This window comes from Lepidochelys kempii, chromosome 1 (assembly GCF_965140285.1).
Source record: "Lepidochelys kempii isolate rLepKem1 chromosome 1, rLepKem1.hap1, whole genome shotgun sequence".
In the NCBI taxonomy this organism is placed as follows: Eukaryota; Metazoa; Chordata; order Testudines; family Cheloniidae; genus Lepidochelys; species Lepidochelys kempii.
In genome coordinates this window covers 124358313-124375194 of record NC_136380.1, presented here as the reverse complement: position 1 = coordinate 124375194, position 16882 = coordinate 124358313, and the positions used below count along the sequence as shown (strand labels likewise).

Here is a 16882-nt window from a genome sequence, read left to right as displayed (position 1 = left end):
TGCAGAGAATCTATGTGACTGCATAAACAGAGAGGAAGCCCTTAGCTAAGTGAGAAGTGCCTCGATAGTAAAGGCTTGCTTTGTATAGCTTATTTAAAGGAGACTAGAAATAAAGAGAAGAAGAGAGTTCAGCTGGATGTGTTAACAAGGGTAGAATACTGCCTTGTAGTGGATGACTGCTCATTACCCAAGTGTGATTTCACAACAGCCCCTGCCGGCCTTTGGCTGCTGTTCCCCTTTTCTTGCAAAATGTGAATCCCACAAATTTGCCAGTCATGAAGTGTGGATAAAATTACAGCTTGCAAAAGTTCTTTAGTGGGAGATAGCTGCACCTTGAATCAATCTGGTCAGTTTCTTTACTCCTTGCAGTTGGGATTTCTATTCAGCTCTTGCTGCTTTTCATACTTTTTCTTTAGCATGGCTTGTAAACATTAAAACTAGCTACTGTTAGGACATAGTGTAAGAGAAAATTAACAGTTCTTCTATGCTCTACTGAACTACAACACTAGTGCTGTCTTTTTCTAGCTCCCACAACAAATATTTTGAACTCTGAACTGTGGTTAGTCAGCAGGATGCCAAACATTTTTCCTGCATCAGTAGTTGTGGTTATAAAATGCTAATACATTTACATTTACATTTACATACAAGACTTTTAATTATGAAAATTGAGAGGATGGAATTTACTGGTTCTTTAATGTTAAATACAAGTGTTAAATGGATAAATGAAAAATTAAGGTGCTTTAAACTAAGAAAGATTCACCACTGAGGACTTTTGCCTATAGAAGTAGAGAGAGGAGTAATTAGGGTAGATCCACCCTCTGAGATTTTGCATTTTCTCCTGTATGCTTTGAGGTTCTCATTCATGCTGGCTGCTGATGCTTCAAACTAACAAAGATTCACCGTGGCGGATTTTTGGCGAGGGAAGCAGGAATGGTCAAGACAAGCTGCCAAACAATGAGCTGCAAGGGGGCTTCACCAGACAAGTGATCCTGCTGGACAGACAGGTTGTGATGCTAGTATGGTTACTGCACACACTCTAGTTCCAAGAAATATGGAGCACACACTGATGCATACTAGCTGAGAACTCTGTCAAGTTCATAGTTTAGGACTACTGAAACGTCAGAATACCTTACCCTTTATCTCAAGCAGGACATATCACAAGTTTTCCTATCCTTTTGTTTAATGGAAAGCCTACTGATTCCTCTAAGCCACCCCCCTTCACCAGTTCTGAAAACCCTCCACCCTGAGTTATGGCATAGTAATTTGGAGCCAGTAGAAGTTGGAGGTGATAGGCTGGGTCTCAGGGTTCATGCCTGAAGACCCAGATTTGTTTGCAGCAACCCTACTAGAGAAAAAATGTTTTCTGATCTTCCTTGGTCATCACTTGCTTTTCAAAACCAACATACCATATTTGAAAATTTTGGTTCAGTGTGCGTGTTTCACATGTAACTCTTCCTCCCTTGGCAGTATCTGTTTTAAAGAGCAAGAGTCACGTTTGTTTAATACTGTTGCATCCATTAATAGCAGTCTACTCTCGGGAATTTGCCCATCATTGTTAATATCCTACTTTAGATCAAAATAAATTAGTCTAGCTGTTAGATGTAATTTAGATACTATAATATCAGCAGGTATGGTCAGCTGGCTATAGAGCAGGAATCAGCACTGCCAAGAAGTTGCCTTTAGCGACAATGGTTCCTAGCATGAACATTGAAACAGGTGCCTTTTGATTAAACTTACATTAGTAGGTGGCAAGTAGACCAAGGAGAGATCAAATTTCTACAAGTCTCTTTGATTTTCCATTTACTCGTCTGTATCATAATCACATTTCAACATAACTTTTCATGCGGAAAGTCTGTCCTGAACAATGTATTCCCACTTTACAAAAATCCTTCCCTAAGGAGTTAAAAATGTTTAGATGTAATAACAAAGGCTTATGCCTGTGGGTAGACTTGATACCGCGTCAAATTAAGCTCATATTTCTAACCTGGTAATACTGCTATATTGTCAACATTTCACATTAATACAGAAACAGAAAATTCACTACCAAGTTTCACTGCTCAGCTAATGTGATTGGCAATGACAAGACACTGAATTGTTGGCAACCCTAATAGCAAACTCAAATACTTGTGGCCTCCCAACCAGAAGATGAATCCCCAACCCAGCCAGCACTTGCCTCATGATCCGCACTACAGCCAGTAGAAACTCACTCCATCTAGCGCCCTTTTCCCCAAATCAGCCACCATTTTCTCCTGTGACCACAAGGGATTGAGAGACTGGATCATAAGAAGTTGCACCAGGTTTTGGGGTCTCAAGTGGGGAAAAGTTTGAAAACACCTTTTCTAGGGACTATTGCACTGAATAATTGTTAAGGTATATTAAATAATTTAAAATCAGCCTTGAAAGTCTGATTTCTCTTATAAAACTACTAGAAGTGTACTGAAATGCTTCTTAAAAATAAATTTAAAAGTGCATTATATAGCCCAAGCTAAAACAGAATATATGGATAGACTTCCATTATAAATACATTGTAAGACAGCTTATTTGAAAGTCATTTCCTCTCACTTACCTGACAGGTCATGAGCTAAGGGAGCTGATGACATCAACAACATCTAATATGGGTAAGAACTGCAGGACATTGCCCTGTGTTTGGTATTTCATGTAAGTGCTAGCTCTTACAAGATGTACTGTATGTAACATTTTCTGTATACTTCATCTGTACATTCCTAATAAGATATCTGTCATGTCTGTTTTGTTCAGAGCTGCTGTAGCCTGTACCCAGGAGGCACACACCATGCTCTCTGAAATTTCTGAATTTTCATTAATGTAAGCAATGAGTACAAGGAGTAATGGTCTCAAGTTGCAGTTGGGGAGATTTAAGTTGGATACTAGGAAAAACTTTTTCACTAGGAGGGTAGTGAAACACCGGAATGCGTTACCTAGGGAGGTGGTGGAATCTCCTTCCTTAGAAGTTTTTAAGGTCAGGCTTGACAAAGCCCTGGCTGGGATGATTTAATTGGGGATCGGTCCTGCTTTGAGCAGGGGGTTGGACTAGATGACCTCCTGAAGTCCCTTCCAACCCTGATATTCTATGATTCTAAAGTTACTTATTTTACACTTAAAGCGTATAGTTTATTTTATGTATAAGAACATTAATTTTAACTTTCTAGAACAAAGCTCTGATAATTTCCCCAAGAAATGCAGAAATGAGGCTACAGTCTATTACCCATACATTAAGTTGACGGACTGAATCAAAGGCTACCAAGGGAAGTTAGTCACCCTTTGTAACTGGAGTTCTTAGAGAAATATGTTCCCTATCTGCATTCCACTTTGAGTGTATTCCACTCTGGATATGCATGCACCTGAGACTGGATAATTCTTGCAAGTCGTGTCTGTTGGCTTGCACCTGCACCCTCAAACTCCTCATGGTTTGTACTGAGGGTCTAAGGGATAATGCAGACCAAATGCTTCTCCAGTTCCTTCTCTAACTACAAATCAGACATAGAATCATAGAATATCAGGGTTGGAAGGGACCCCAGAAGGTCATCTAGTCCAACCCCCTGCTCGAAGCAGGACCAATTCCCAGTTAAATCATCCCAGCCAGGGCTTTGTCAAGCCTGACCTTAAAAACCTCTAAGGAAGGAGATTCTACCACCTCCCTAGGTAACACATTCCAGTGTTTCACCACCCTCTTAGTGAAAAAGTTTTTCCTAATATCCAATCTAAACCTCCCCCACTGCAACTTGAGCATGATCTGAAGCGGACAGGAAGGAGGGTGGGTAATGGAATACAGATAGCAAACACACATATCAAAGAACAGGTCCCCCAGGTGGGGGTTCGCCACTGAATGAAGATGCTAAATCATGTAACTCCCACTTGTGATTGCCAGCAAAGTACCTGTTAGGCCAGAGGTGGGCAAACTGCAGCCCCTGGGCCACATCTGGCCCATGGGACCTTCCTGCCTGGCCCCTGAGCTGGGAGGCTAGCCCCTCCCCGCAGCCTCAGCTCATTGCACTGCCGGTGCAATGCTCTGGGCGGCGGGGCTGCGAGCTCTTGCTAGGCAGTGCAGCTACAGAGCCGTGGCCTGACCCGGTGCTCTGTGCTGCACGGTGGCGCGGCTGCCTCCAGCCGGGCGGCGCGGCTGCCTCTCCTGGTGCTCTGGGCGGCGCAGTTATAGTGCCACCAGCCACCGGCGCTCCAGGCAGCGTGGTGAGGGGCCAGGGAGCAGGGGAGTTGGATAGAGGGCAGGGGAGTTCGGGGTAGTGGTCAGGGGATGGGGGTGTGGATAGGGGTTGAGTGATCTGCAGGTAGGGAGCAGGGGGGTTGAATGGGGGAAGGGGTCCCAGGGGAGCAGTCAGGAAGGAGAGGTGGGTTGGATGGGGTGGGGTGGGGCAGTCAGGGACAGGGGTTCTTGGGCTAGTCAGGGGACAGGGAGAAGGGGTGGTTGGATGGGGCAGGGATCCCGGGGAGATAGTCAGGGATGAGAGGAGGGGTTGGATGGGGTGGCAGGGGGCAGTGGTCCTGGGGAGCTGTCAGGTGACAGGGAAGGAGTTGGATAGGGCAGGAGTCCTGGGGGGGGCCGTCAGGGGGCGAGAAGCAGGGGAGGTCGGATAGGGGTCGGGGACCGGGCCATGCCTGACTATTTGGGGAGGCACAGCCTCCCCTAACCAGCCCTCCATACAATTTTGGAAACCCTATGTGGCCCTCAGGCCAAAAAGTTTGCCCGTTCCTGTGTTAGGCTGTATGCCAGCAAACTCTGGGTGCCTGGAAAGTACACTGCCGAAAGGGTGGTCTGGTTTGTGATACACCAGTTCCATAAGTTGACTGCTTCTACGCAGGGAAATGGATCTCTTCTCTCCCTGCTTATTTATGTAGAATATGGTTATTGTATATTGTCTGATATGAGGATAGGAGATTGGATGAATAGTAAGACTGCTTTGCTGGCTTCTTGGACTGCTCTGAATTCCAGAAGATTTATGCACATTCTGGTTTCCCAGGATGGCCAGGTGCCCTGTGCTGTGTGGCCATCCATGTGAACTCTCCAGCCTCACAGAGTTGTTTACAGTTATTGCCTTTGTGAGTGTGGGGGATAGGAAAGGAACACCCTTGTGGTGTTGCACTCTATATGATTTTATAAAAATATGCTAATGAGTGTGAATATAATGTAACCGGAATATGCTTCATGCAAAAGGTCTCTTTAAGGTATCATTACAAAGCTTATAATCTACTGAGTGTGGTCATCCTGTTTGTATAAATGTATCACTCTTGTATTGGAAACTAGAAATATGAAGTATAACTCTGAGGTCCTATTGTAGTTATGCAAAGTGTGAGTCATTAATGGTGGTTTGGAATCTTAGTGGCTTCCATTAACCAGGACAGTTGACTGTACCTGGCTTTATTTCACTTGTGAGTCTTCCTGTATACCTGTGGGCTGGCAAGTGGGGAATGAAATCTTACAGTGACATGTGATCATGTCACCTGAACTGGAATCCATCTTTAACCTGATGCTTTTCCATTGAGAAGGAGGGGTGGGAACCCAGAGGGACAAAGGATTCCCACCTTATGCAAAAGATATATAAGTGGGTGGAACAGAACAAATGGGGTGGCCATCATGAGAAATCCCCTAGCTACCACCTGAGCTGGAACAAGGGCTGTACTAGGGGAAGGTGTCCAGGAAGGTGTCCAGTCTGTGAAAGAAACTTATTGAAACATCTCTGAGGGTGAGATTTTATCTGTATTCAGTTTTATTACTGTACTAGGCTTAGACTTGCATGGTTTATTTTATTTTGCTTGGTAATTCACTTTGTTCTGTCTGTTACTACTTGAAACCACTTAAATCCTACTTTCTGTATTTAATAAAATCACTCTGGGTTAATAAATAAGTAAAAAGTATGAATTAATACTTGGGGGGGAACAGCTGTGCATATCTCTCTATTAGTCTTATAGAGGGTGGATAATTTATGAGTTTACCCTGTATAAGCTTTATACAGAGTAAAACGGATTTATTCGGGAGTTGGGCATCTGAGTGTTAAAGACAGGTATACTTCTGTAAGCTGCTTTAAGTTTAAGCCTACAGCTGTTAGGGGACGTAGTTCAGACATGGTTCTGGGTTTGCAGCAGGCTAGCAGGTCTGGCTGAAACCAGGCTGGGCATTGAAGTCCCAAGCTGGGAGAGCAGGGAAAGCAGGGGCAGAAGTAGCTGGCAGCCCCAAAGGGGGTTTCTGAGATCCAACCCTCTCATACTTATCCGAGATCTTTTCACCAAATCAATGAGGCCCTCTCCTTGATGAGAGCAATTGATATGCTGTTCATGCTGCGTGCACGTGGTGTATGTACACTGTTCAAAGCCAAGCCTAGAGGCAACAGAGGTGGAGTCTGGTGATTGATGTCATGTAAATACATGACATGTGCCCAAGGAGAGTAAGGCAAATCTTAACTGATTTGCAAAGGTTGAGTGTAACCTGATTTATCAGGTAGCTCACAGTGTGAAATCTGTCCACAGGGAGATAAGCCCTCACTGAATCTAAGATTACTCCTATAAATTCTACAGTCTTTGTCAGACTTTAGACAAGTAGATTTTTCTATGTTCGCACAGATTCCCAGGGATGGAGCAACTGAAGCTGATGTCAAGACTTCTAGGTATGTCCCAGACCCTCACCAAAGGCTCTTAAAGTAAGCAGTCGTGGGATAAGAGGGAAGGTGCTCTCAAGGATGAACAACTGGTTAAAAGGTAGGAAACAAAGGATGGGAGAGTTTTCAGAATGTATAGAGGAAAAGAGTGGTGGCCCCCAGGACTGGGACCAGTGCTGTTCAACATATTCATAAATTATCTGGAAAAAGGGGTATACAGTGAGGTGGGAAAATTTGCCGGCAGTGCAAAATTACTCAAAGTTAAGTCCAAAGCAGACTGTGAAGAGTCACAAAGGAATCTCACAACACTGGGTGACTTGGCAACAAAATGGCAGATGAAATTCAATGTTGATAAATGCAAAGTAGTGCACGTTAGAAAACAATCTCAACTATACATACAAAATGATGGGGTCTAAAATTAGCTCTTACCACTCAAAGAGATCTTGGAGTCATTTTGGATAGTTCTCTGAAAACGTGTGCTTATTGCAGAGGTGGGCAAACTCGGGCCTGTGGGACCATCCTGCCCGGCCCCTAAGCTCCTGGCAGAGGAGGCTAGCCCCCGGCCCCTCCCCCACCGTCCCCTCAGCGCCACGCGACACCAGTGCTCTGGCAGGTGTGACTGGCTCTGACCAGGCTGCGTGCTCCTGCCACTTTGAGCTGAATGGTGGGGGGGTTGGGCGGGGAGGGCAGTCAGGGGACAGGGAACGGGGGGGTTGGGGCAGGGAGGTCTTAGATAGGAGGTGGGGTCCTAGTGGGGCAGTTAGGGGACAAGGAGCAGTGGGAGGGTGTTGGATGGGTCAGAGTTTCTGAGGGGGGCAGGGTCCAGGCTCTCCATACAGTTTCATAACCCCAATGTGGCCCTCGGGCCAAAAAGTTTGCCCACTCCTAACTTAATGTGTAGGCACAGTCAAAAAAGCTAACAATGTTAGGAACCATTAGGAAGGGGATAGATAAGACAGAAAATATCAATGCTTCTATATAAATCTACGGTACACCCACATCTTGAATGCTGTGTGCAGATCGGGTTGCCCCATCTCAAACAATACATATTGGAATTGGAAAAGGTACAGAGAAGGGCAACTAAAATTATTAGGGGTATGGAATAGCTTCCGTAGGAGGAGAGATTAAAAAGACGGACTTTTCAGCTTGGAAAAGAGACTGCTAAGGAAGGATATGATTGAGGTCTATAAAATCATGACTGATGTGGAGAAAGTAAATAAGGAAGTGTTATTTACTCTCTTATAACACAAGAACTAGGGGTCACACAATGAAATAGGCAGCAGGTTTAAATAAACAAAAGGAAGTATTTTTTCTGCACAACGCATAGTCAACCTATGGAACTCCTTGCCAAAGGACGTTTTGCAGGCCAAAAAGTATAATTGGGTTAAAAAAAAAAAACTAGATAAATTCATGGAAGATAGATTCATCAGTGGCTATTAGCCAGAATGGGCAGGGATGCAATACTATGCTCTGAGTGTTTACCAGAAGCTGGGAGTGGACGATGGGATGAATCACTCAATGAGTGTCTGTTCTGTTCATTCCCTCTGAAGCACCTGGCATTGGCCACTGTCGGAAAACTGGATACTGGGCTAGATGGACCATTGGTTTGACCCGGTATGGCCATACTTAGGTTCTTATGTATATTCTTATGAGGTGGGGCTCAGAGTCTACCTAAGCAAGGATTGCAGAACCGCCCTTCCAAAGGTTGCCTCCACTCTAATGTGCAGTAATGGCATAGTGGCTCATGAATGCATGTATAGATGACCGCGTAGCAGCCCTGCAAATGTCCAATATGGAAACATCACTGAGGAATGCTATTTACAGTGCTTGCATTCTAACTGAATGAGCTTGCACCCGCTGAGGGTGTGTAGCGGATGCTATTTCATATGCAGTCTTGTTACAGGATGTTATCCAGCTAGATAGATAGTCTGAAGACAGCTTGACCCTTCATAAGATCTGCATATGACACAAAGAGGTGAGGCGAAACACGAAAATGGTTTAGTCCTGACCAGATAGAAAGCGAGACATCGCTTGACATGTAATGTAGCGAGATGCTGCTCCTCCAGAGATGAACGTGGTTTAGAAAAGAATACAGGTAAATATACATATTTCTCAAATGAAACTGAGAAACCACTTTAAACAGAAATTTTGGATGTGGTCGTAAAGTCACCTTGTCTTTGGGAAATTCTGTATAAGGAGGCCCTCCCATCAGAGCTTACAACTCACACACTCTCCTTGCAGATGTTATCACTACCAGGAACAAAAGCTCTCTGACACAAACACAGAAAGGGACAATCATAGAATAACAGAGTTGGAAGGGACCTCTGGAGGCCATCTAGTCCAACCCCCTGCCCAGAGCAAGACCATTCCCAACTAAGTCATCCCAGCCAGGGCTTTGTCAAGCCTGACCTTAAAAACTTCTAAGGAAGGGGATTCCACCACCTCCCTAGGTAACGCATTCCAGTGTTTCACCACCCTCCTAGTGAAAAAGTTTTTCTTAATATCCAACCTAAACCTCCCCCACTGCAACTTGAGACCATTACTCCTTGTCCTGTCATCTGCTATCACTGAGAATAGTCTAGATCCATCGTCTTTGGATCCACCTTTCAGGTAATTAAAAGCAGCTATCAAATCCCCCCTCATTCTTCTCTTCCGTAGACTAAACAATCCCAGTTCCCTCAGCCTCTCCTCATAACTCATGTGTTCCAGTCCCCTAATCATTTTTGTTGCCCTTCGCTGGACTCTCTCCAATTTCTCCAAATCCTTCTTGTAGTGTGGGGCCCAAAACTGGACACAGTACTCCAGATGAGGCCTCACCAATGTCGAATAGAGGGGAACGATCACGTCCCTCGATCTGCTGGCAATGCTCCTACCTATACACCCCAAAATGCCATTGGCCTTCTTGGCAACAAGGGCACACTGTTGACTCATATCCCGCTTCTTGTCCACTGTCACCCCTAGGGTCCTTCTCTGTAGAACTGCTGCCTAGCCATTCGGTCCCTAGTCTGTAGCGGTGCATTGGATTCTTCCGTCCTAAGTGCAGGACTCTGCACTTGTCCTTGTTGAAGATCATCAGATTTCTTTTGGCCCAATCCTCCAATTTGTCTAGGTCCCTCTGTATCCTATCCCTACCCTCCAGCATATCTACCACTCCTCCCAGTTTAGTGTCATCCGCAAACTTGCTGAGGGTGCAATCCACACCATCCTCCAGATCATTAATGAAGATATTGAACAAAACCGGCCCCAGGACCGACCCTTGGGGCACTCCGCTAGATACCGGCTGCCAACTAGACATGGAGCCATTGATCACTACCCGTTGAGCCCGACAATCTAGCCAACTTTCTACCCACCTTGTAGTGCATCCATCCAGCCCATACTTCTTTAACTTGCTGACAAGAATACTGTGGGAGACCGTGTCAAAAGCTTTGCTAAAGTCGAGCAATAACATGTCTAGTGCTTTCCCTTCGTCCACAGAACCAGTTATCTCATCATAGAAGGCAATTAGATTAGTCAGGCATGACTTTCCCTTGATGAATCCATGCAGACTGTTCCTGATCACTTTCCTCTCGTCTAAGTGCTTCAGAATTGATTCCTTGAGGACATGCTCCATGATTTTTCCGGGGACTGAGGTGAGGCTGACGGGCCTGTAGTTCCCAGGATCATCTTTCTTCCCTTTTTTAAAGATGGGCACTACATTAGCCTTTTTCCAATCTTCCGGGACTTCCCCCGATCGCCATGAGTTTTCAAAGATAATGGCCAATGGCTCTGCAATCACATCCGCCAATTCCTTTAGCACTCTCAGATGCAACACATCCGGCCCCATGGACTTGTGCGCGTCCAGTTCTTCTAAATAGTCCTGAACCACTTCTTCCTTCACAGAGGCCTGGCCACCTCCTCCCCATGCTGTGCTGCCCAGTGCAGTAGTCTGGGAGCTGACCTTGTTCGGGAAGACAGAGGCAAAAAAGAATTGAGTACATTAACTTTTTCCACATCCTCTGTCACTAGGTTGTCTCCCTCATTTAGTAAGGGGCCCACACTTTCCTTGGCTTTCTTCTTATTGCCAACATACCTGAAGAAACCCTTCTTGTTACCGTTAACATCATCTCTTGCTAGCTGCAACTCCAGGTGTGATTTAGCCTTCCTGATTCCATTCCTACATGCCCGAGCAATATTTATATACTCATCCCTGGTCATTTGTCCAATCTTCCACTTCTTGTGAGCCTCTTTTTTGTGTTTAAGATCAGCAAGGATTTCACTGTTAAGCCAAGCTGGTCGCCTGCCATATTTACTATTCTTTCTACACATCGGGATGGTTTGTCCCTGTAACCTCAATAAGGATTCTTTAAAATACAGCCAGCTCTCCTGGACTCCTTTCCCCCTCATGTTATTCTCCCAGGGGATCTTGCCCATCAGTTCCCTGAGGGAGTCAAAGTCTGCTTTTCTGAAGTCCAGGGTCCATATTCTGCTGCTTTCCTTTCTTCCTTGTGTCAGGATCCTGAACTCGACCATCTCATAGTCACTGCCTCCCAGGTTCCGTCCACTTTTGCTTCCCCTACTAATTCTTCCCGGTTTGTGAGCAGCAGGTCAAGAAGAGCTCCGCCCCTAGTTGGTTCCTCTAGCACGTGCACCAGGAAATTGTCCCCTACAGTTTCCAAAAACTTCCTGGATTGTCTGTGCACCGCTGTATTGCTGTCCCAGCAGATATCAGGATGATTGAAGTCGCCCATGAGAACCAGGGCGTGCGATCTAGTAGCTTCTGCGACTTGCCGGAAGAAAGCCTCGTTCACCTCATCCCCCTGGTCTGGTGGTCTATAGCAGACTCCCACCATGACATCGCCCTTGTTGCTCAGGCTTCTAAACTTAATCCAGAGACTCTCAGGTTTTTCTGCAGTTTCATACTTGAGCTCTGAGCAGTTATACTGCTCCCTTACATACAGTGCAACTCCCCCACCTTTTCTGGCCTCCCTCTCCTTCCTGAACAGTTTATACCCATCCATGACAGTACTCCAGTCATGCGAGTTATCCCACCAAGTCTCCATTATTCCAATCACATCATAATTCCCTGACTTTGCCAGGACCTCCAGTTCTCCCTGCTTGTTTCCCAGGCTTTGTGCATTTGTATATAGGCACTTGAGATAACCCGCTGATCGCCCCTTGTTCTCACTATGAGGCAGGAGCCCTCCCCTCTCACACGCTCCTGCTTGTGCTTCCTTCCGGTGTCCCGCTTCCCCACTTCCCTCAGGGCTTTGGTCTCCTTCCCCCGGTGAACCTAGTTTAAAGCCCTCCTCACTAGGTTAGCCAGCCTGCTCGCGAAGATGCTCTTCCCTCTCTTCGTTAAGTGGAGCCTGTCTCTGCCTAGCACTGCTCCTTCTTGGAACACCATCCCGTGGTCGAAGAATCCAAAGCCTTCTCTCCGACACCACCTGCATAGCCATTCATTGACTTCCACGATTCGACAATTCCTACCCCGGTCTTTTCCTTCCACAGGGAGGGTGGACGAGAACACCACTTGTGCCTCATACTCCTTTATCCTCCTTCCCAGAGCCACGTAGCCTGCAGTGATCCGCTCAAGGTCATTCTTGGCAGTATCATTGGTACCCACGTGGAAAAGCAGGAAGGGGTAGCGGTCCGAGGGCTTGATGAGTCTCAGCAGACTCTCCGTCACATTGCGAATCTTAGCCCCTGGCAAGCAGCAGACTTCTCTGTTTTCCCGGTCAGGGCAGCAGATAGATGACTCAGTCCCCCTGAAGAGAGACTCCCCGACCACCATCACCCGCCTCCTTCTCTTGGGAGTGGTGGTTGTGGAACCCCCAACCTTAGGACAGTGCATTTCATGCCTTTCAACTGGTGAAGTCTCCTTCTGCTCCCTTCCCCCAGATGTATCATCTGGGCCACTCCTCGCAATGGTACCTGTGGAGAGAACATGAAATCGGTTACTTACCTGTATCCGCGTTGCTGGTACATGGACATTCCCCCTTCTTCTGGAGGTCACATGTTGCCAGATTTCTTTACCGTCCTCCTGTCCCCGCTGCGCAGCCTGCTCTGAATCTTCAGAACCTTGTGCCTGTAGAAGCATATCCTGACGTCTGTCCAGGAAATCTTCAGTTTCTCTTATGCAACGCAGGGTCGATACCTGTTGCTCCAGACCTTGAACCTTCTCTTTCAGTATGGAGACCATCTTGCACTTTGTACACACAAAGTCGCTTCTGTCCTCTGTCCCCTGACAAGATGCTAGGGGCTTGAACAGAGATCCCATCGGTATCCCATTAAGATTCCACAGATGAACCGGCTCTTGGACCAGAGAATGTATACGAAGGAGCTCTTAAGAATCTTGCTACAATGAGATTGGAGAAGACTGATCTTCCCTGAATAGGGGGGATGAAATGCCAATATCGCTGCCCGAAGCACTTTCAATGAACTAAATGCAATTCCAGACAACTGAAGGTGCAGAAGGTACTCCAAGGTGTCCTGGATGGAAACCAGCATTGGTTGATTTCTGCGGGTGAGTGACCGCATGGAAAACAGTTTAAATTTTGCCAAATAGGCCATCCTGTAGAGGGCTTCTTACTGTTGAACAGAACCTGCTGAACATGTTCCAAACTCCGTTCTTCCTTCTCATTCTGCGATGCAGCAGCCACACAGAGATGCAGGGAACTGAGCACAGAGCACAAGGTAAGTGAATAGGTTGGGATGGAGAGGAAGAGGGATTGGAGGCTGAACTGATAGCACAAGAAGACTGGAAAACCAGCGCTACCTCAGCAATGAGGATACAATCTGCCTTCAGCTTGAGGATGAACTATGGGATGATTAGGTAAAAAGCACAGAAGAGAGCTGCTTGCAAGCTGAGATACAAGACATTGGACAGGGAGCCTGGTCTGAGGCCCCCTTGAGAGCAGAACAGGTGACATTTCCTGTTGTCCCTCATAGCAAACAGGTCGATCACTGAACGCTCCAGGTTGCAAAGATAGTGTGGAGGATACTGTCTTCAGAGACTACTGGTGACTCAGCCCAAAAAAAAAAAATCCTGCAGAGATGGTCCGTGAGATGATTCTGGACCCTGGGCCAAGTGGTCACCCATCGGAGTGATACTCTCCTCAATTAAAAACTGCCTCAACCTGATTGCCTCATGGCAGAGCACTTTGGAGTGTGCTTCTCCTTGCTTATTCACATAACACATTGCAGTGGTATTGTTGGTAAATATCAACCACTGCACCCCTAATATGGGCCTGAAAAGCGTGACATGCATTGTAAATGGCCTGATGTTCCAGCACATTGATATGCAGAGAGGACTCCTGCTCCGACTACAGACCTTGTACTTTCAGCGTCCCCAGATGTGCTCCCCTGCCCAACAGTCCTGGTTGGTAAGGGCCAGACAAAAAGAATGCCCTGACAAACAAACATTCTCAAGAAGTGTCCACTCTGTAAGGAATCCAGGACCAGTGAAGGAAGACGGCTAAATCTGTCCAAGGAGTGAAGAGTGACAGTAAACTGTCCTAAGCCACATTTGGAAGGGACAAAGATGCAGCTTTGTGAACTGGACCACCTGCATGCAAGCAGACATGCAGTTCAAAAGCCCCAGGCACATCCAAACTGTCATGGAAGGCTGAAATTGCAGACTGAGGTAGAGGTGGCAAATGCCTGAAAATTGTCGGTCAGCAGAAGTGCTCTCGAATTGGTAGAGTCTATTTGGGCCCCAATGAACTCCATTTTCTGAGTGAGCAAAGCAAAGTTGACTTCCCATTGTTTAGGATGAGACCAGAGGGTTGAACAAGCACAGGGTGGAGCGGATATAAGAAATGGAGTTCCTATCTGGATCTGCCCCTCAGTAACCAGTCATCTAGATACAGGAAGATGTAGATCCCTTTCTTCTTGAGATATGCCATGACGATGGCCATTTGGTAAAGCCAAAGGGAAGCAGGGTACACTGGAAATGGCTCTCCACTATGACAAATCAAAGGAATTTTCTGTGGGTTGGCAAAATTGCCATATGGAAGTAGGCGTCCTGAAGGTCCAGGACAGCAAACTAATTGTTCTGAGACAACGGGGGAAGGATAGTCAATGGAGTAGCCATTCAGAGCCTCAGGTATCTGATATATTTGTTGAGGCCACAAATGTCGAGAATAGGTCTTACTCCTACCTTGAATTTGGTACCAGAAAGTACCAGGAACAGAAACCCTGACACCGGTGATCTGATGGAATTTCATCCACCACTCCCAATACGAGCAGAGCATGAACCTGCTCAAGGAGCAGTATCTTGAGAGGGGTCCCTGAATAGGGACGGGGAAGGAGGAGTAGAAAGGAACTGGATAGCACAGCCTGATCCAATGGTGCTTAGGATCCAACTGTTGGTGGTGATCAAACCCCAAACATTGTGAAAGCAGGCTAGCCTGGCCTCACATGGAAGGGATCGGGGGGGGGAGGGGGAGGAAAGGAGTGACAACTGGAACACTGCTCGGTTTCAGAGTAACAGCCGTGTTAGTCTGTATTCGCAAAAAGAAAAGGAGGACTTGTGGCATCTTAGAAACTAACCAATTTATTTGAGCATAAGCTTTGCATCCAATGAATGTATGCATTCATTGGATGCATCCGATGAAGTGAGCTGTAGCTCACGAAAGCTTATGCTCAAATAAATTGGTTAGTCTCTAAGGTGCCACAAGTACTCCTTTTCATTCACCAGAGTTATTGCCAAGGAATTTGGGGCTTGATGAGACTAAAAACCCACAAATTCGTGCCTAGGAATGAAGTAGCTCTTTTCCACATGCTTAGCTACAGGCAGTAGCCAAGCCAGGTGCTCCAAAGGACCTTAGCAGGCTTAAAGAGCGTATCATGAATAAGGTGACTCTCCCAGGGGCAGATGGCTGCAGGATATCCACTAACCTGTGAGTGTTCTCCCACAGGAACTCTGCTTGAATACCCAGGGAAGTGGCCATGCACTGCAACAGGTCCTGGTGCACCTTGAAATCCTGCGGTACGGAAGGGGAGGAAGAGCCTGGCACCGTGGAATTGTCCAGGGATGAGAATGAGGCGGTTAAACTGTGCCAGAGCTGAATCCTGCTCCAAGGCTGACAGGACCAGGCAGGATGAATCTGGAGGCTCCTCAAGGGGAAGGTTCACCGGTACCAGAACCTGTGGCAGATCGATGGTCACTGCTACAGACCTGGCCAATGATCTCTGCTTCAAGCGGGATGAGGTGTGGGACCTATATATCCGAGCAGTGGCCCCTGGAGGCCACTGATATGAATATGGCAGTGGTAGCCAGTAGGTGCCGGAGCAGGGGCCCCTGTCCCAACCATGAGACAAGCGCCAGTCTAGCACTCCATGAACGCCCCTCGCTCAGGCCATGGAAAGAGAGAGGAATAAGATTCAACCTCAGACGCCAAGGAGACCTGGGGGATAGCTGTGGGGCCAGCCCTGATAGTGCAAGAAGCCAGTCCGACTTGTCCATAGCCCAGAATGACCAGGGGGCTGGCATCAATGGTGGAAACGATAGCGCCAGCAACGAGTATGCCTTTGTCGTTTCTGGTGCTGGAGCAATGTTGACCCTGAAGTCGTCATCAGTACTGAAGTAACTAATGGTGCCAAAGTGGAAAGTGGTGACTGTCGCTATGGCAACATTGGCATTTCCAGCCACAGGGGCTACCAAAGAAGTTCCAGGTGCTGAGGAGGTCCCTTGTGCCAAGTCCAGTGCCAGCCCCATTTCCACTGTGTATAGAAGGGAAATATCGGGGTGCAGCATCAGCAGATGGATAGGTTCAGCAGCCGGCTGAGCCAATGGGGCTATAAAGGGCACAGCCCTGTCAAAGTCCTGAACCAAGGGAGAGGTTGGGACAGAAAGATAGAGGAGGTCTGCTGCTGCCAGATACACCACCAGCATGGAAGCAGCCGGTGCTGGCATCGCCCTCATCGGTACTGAACTCAACGGATGCCCAGGGCTGGAACCGGACTCAACAATACGGGGTGGCTGGCCCCTGTGTGCAGTGCTGGGGAGTGGTTGACTTGTCCTGCTCCATCCTGCACACACCAGTATTCACCCCATGCTGATCCACATGCCTTCTGGAGGGGGGGCGGTGGGGAGACGAGTCCCCATAGGACCTGGATCGGCCTCCGTTGGTCTTATGTGACTTTTTCCTCAGTACACTTGATGGGGAACAATTCCTCCCTCTCTTTGGAAATGCGCCAGCTCCAGGGTGCAAAGCAGCAGCACTCTCCAAATCTGAGGGTGACCTGCAATCTGATGAGGCCTTGGTACCAAAACA

The 16882-nt window shown here is 47.1% G+C and overlaps 1 long non-coding RNA gene across 5 annotated transcripts in view; it reads left to right on the top strand.

Moving 5' to 3' along the window:
* LOC140914821 (uncharacterized) overlaps positions 1–16882 on the top strand; it is a 25254-nt gene extending 8372 nt beyond the window's left edge. For 3 of the 5 annotated variants that reach the window (XR_012160003.2, XR_012160000.2, XR_012159998.2), the window contains 4 exons: positions 853–1004; positions 2574–2618; positions 6592–6726; positions 15524–16882. This is a non-coding gene — a long non-coding RNA (uncharacterized LOC140914821). The remainder of the gene's footprint in view (positions 1–852; positions 1005–2573; positions 2619–6591; positions 6727–15523) is intronic. The other 2 variants (XR_012160001.2, XR_012160002.2) reach the window with 2 other exon arrangements.